This window comes from Galeopterus variegatus, unplaced genomic scaffold, assembly GCF_000696425.1.
Source record: "Galeopterus variegatus unplaced genomic scaffold, G_variegatus-3.0.2 Scaffold11570, whole genome shotgun sequence".
Lineage (NCBI taxonomy): Eukaryota > Metazoa > Chordata > Mammalia > Dermoptera > Cynocephalidae > Galeopterus > Galeopterus variegatus.
Window position 1 is genome coordinate 21,683 of NW_007737681.1, and position 3,538 is coordinate 25,220.

The 3,538-nt window shown below is 40.0% G+C and overlaps 1 protein-coding gene across 1 annotated transcript in view; it reads right to left on the minus strand.

The window, feature by feature from the left end:
• Window positions 1–3,538, minus strand: part of LOC103610681 (unconventional myosin-Ie) — a gene marked incomplete at both ends in the record, with an annotated part of 45,840 nt that overhangs the window by 18,364 nt on the left and 23,938 nt on the right. The gene's annotated exons all lie outside the window — the stretch shown is intronic.

Genomic DNA, 3,538 nt, shown 5'->3' on the forward strand with positions numbered 1-3,538 from the left:
TAACAAATTAAGTGCATTTTATATTGATTGAGGGGGCCTTTGTAAATATATTGCTTTCATTATTTTTTTTTTGGCAAATTATTTGCAAAGATAAATCATCAAATCCCCTACACTTTCAATCCAACCAATGAAGAATCACCTTATTAAAATGATGGAAATTCATAGTTAAAGGATGGAAGATTCATAGAAATCTCAGGATTTATAAACTTCTTGTATGCCATTTCATTCAACTTATTCCTCAAGAAGAAGTTGTTCTTTTTACAACCTGCAGATTCTGAGCACTTTCCATGTGGCAAATTATTTACTCCTTTGCAAAGCTAAAATATTCCGTATAAAATCATCTATTACTACCTATACACTCGGCACCCAAAGTGGAACTGTGTTCAAGCAGAAAAAGCCACGTAAGTAAAGCTGAAATTGCTTATGATGTATTTCAACTCATGAGAATCTCAAACTTTGTTTGAAGCAACAGGAACAGAGCTCACATCAGCATTACCACCACACAGCTGAGCTCACCGTGTGGGTCCAAGGATGTGTGGCACATATGCAAAGTCTACTTCCAAGCAAATCAACATGAAGAGGGAAAACCTCTAAAAGAAAATAGTGCAATGGCATCTCCAAAGCCAGAAAACCATTACAAAGTCAGCAGAAGGGATTTGCTTGCAATAGACAACACTCTTGCAATTAGGGCTTTTCTGTTTTCATGGGTTTGGGAAATCTGAAACCCTTGAGAAAAACTATTGGGTATATTCAAAACAAGATGTTCACTGGTGAATTAAGTTCTCTGTTTAGATGTGCAGAAAACAAGCATTTTTTTGCAATGCTTGAAATTGAGGACAGAGCTGCAGAGGTTGCATGATTAAAGCAAAGCCCCATGATGAAAAAGTAAATTGCCTCTTATCTTCTTTGATGATGTAGATTGCACTTGAGAACAAATCTGATGATTTCTGCAACACATAAGGTGAAGCTGGAAAGGGACTACAGAGTTGCTTCTAACAAAACTTTTTTTACTAAGTCCCCAAAGTCTTAATTTTTTAGCTTATATTTTTTGATTTTAAGTTTTCATTTACTTATTTATTAAAAAAATTTTTTCTTTTAAAAGATGACTGGTAGTGGGATCTTAACCCTTGACTTGGTGTTGTCAGCACCATGCTCTACCAAGTGAGCTAACCAGCCATCCCTATATAGGGGTCTGAACCCATGGCCTTGGTGTTATCAGCACCGCACTCTCCCAAGTGAGGCACAGGCTGGCCCAGGTTTTCATTTAATTAAAACTTTTAATTTCCATGAATAACTTTGCAGACTTTTCTATCATAAGCGTACCTTCTTTCACTTTAGCACAAGGAAACATACAGAGGCAAGTATGACTTAAGTTGATATTTCACTTAATGTAGTTCTGTCTAGCTCAAAATTGTAATGGATAACATTTAAGGAGTGTGCATGTGCATCACGGGCAAGACACAAGGGCCATCTCATCTATCCTCACAGCAACTTAAAGAGGTAGCTACTATTACTATTCCTGTTTTTTAGACAAGGAAACCAGGCCTTTATGAAATAAAGTATTGCTTGAGATGACACAATTAGCAAGCAACGAAGGTACGGCTTAAACCCAAGTCGATGTACTACCAAGTCTGTTTCTTAGCCACAATCCTATTTTGCCTTCCTAACAAAGATACGGGGTAATTTAGTGTGATATAAAAGGAATTAACTGGATGAGCTAGGATTAGACAAGAGCGGTTAGGTTGTGGAATAATTAATTTCAGCTAACAGGAATACATCCTAACCATCAAAGTTATTGTGAATTTCAATAGCTATGAGTCACCTTTAGATGTCCTCTGTGAAGGAGGATGTGAAGCAGGAACTAGTAACTGAGGCATGATTCCAGCCAAGAAGATTTCAGCTATGAGGACAGAAAGCTACCAATGGTACTTGCTCAACAGAAGCAGGAGTCAAATCAGGAAGATGCACAGGACAGTGAGAAAAGGTCTAGGGTGAAAGCTCCTCGTCCTACCGTCAGCACACATTACTAGCAGGCCTGAGTTGGGGTCCCGACTATGTTATTTGCAAGTGACATGACAAATCACTAAATCTCTCTGGGCTTCAGTTTCTCCATCTGTAAAGTAAGGAGGTTGAACTAGCAGACCTCTAATATCTCAATCTAAAGGTTGGAACAGATGTTAAAAATCAACCAGTCCAATCACCCGCAAGATGCCTACAACTCCTCTGTCATATCTGCTTCCATTACAGTTCCAGCCTCTCTCAGATAAAGTCGCAGCCAGTGCACCTTTCCCAGCTCTTAGCTGGATTCCCTTTCTCTGTAGCATAGATCTTTGGCTCTAATTTCAATATTGGTTCCTTCCAGCTGCAACAATATAGAATTTATTGAAGGCTCAAAATCAAGTGTTATTAATTATAGTGGCTTTAATTACTTATAATTAAGAGAATTATAGTTCCTGCCAAATGCATTATCTATTAATTCAATCCTACAGATGAATTTTAAATTTTTAAGTAATTAGCATACAATAGAATAGCCAACACTAGAACTACCTTGAACATAAATTTAATTTTTCTTTCAAGGAACTCAGGATCCCTTCAAATATTTTAACCTCAGGGATATCATTCAGATGATTCTGAATGATATCTGCAATTCACTGTGGCCATGGAAGGTACAAGAGGATTGGGCCATGGCTATGTATCTCTAAGAGGTGTCTTGGAGGGGACATATAAAACAGGGAGACTTTCACTTTCACTTGGAGGTAGACCACCAGGCAGACATAGGTCACACAATCCACCAAGGAGGGTATGATTGGGGGTGAGAAAATACAGGACACTTCCTTTACATAAGCTGGCTGACTTCAGCTAGGCAATGGCCTGAGACTTGTCATCCTAAACAGTTTGACTACAGCCCAGAAAAGCTGCAATTAAGGCATTCAACTAGACGAGAACATGAAGGAAAGAAAGGGTCGAGCCTTTGAAGGAGGAGAAAAATGTCCCTACCTACCCCCACTCTCCTTTTTACAGGGAATAATCCAGACCACTTGAAAATGAGTCATCACAACCTTGATGATCTGGGCCCCTTGGTTCTAAGTGTGACAGTCTTATGACTAGATTTTCCAGCCCACAGTGAATCTTTATCCAAGACCTTGAAGTGAAGGCATGAGTCAGAAACTTCAAGTAGACAGTAATATTGGGGGCCTCATGAGAAGTTCATCTGGTCTCTGCCCTCAGCTCTCTGCTCCAGTCAACCTAACCCAGTGACCATCCTGGGGCTACTGAATTTCTCTAGCTCTTTGGGCATGATGTCCCTGAAACTCAGAGGGCTCTAGCCTTCAGCTCAAACCCAGCTTGCACCTGACTTCCTCCACTAAACCCGAAGGAAGGCTCCTCTTGACTGGGATCTTCTCACTGCTGAGCTTTCACTGATTGTTTCCTTCATCCCAGCCAGCGGTTCTACCCTCAGGAAGCTTACCAAGGGCCGGGGAGGCAAATTTCCATACATGAGACACTCAGAAAAGAAAGAGCCAGAGAACAGAGCAGA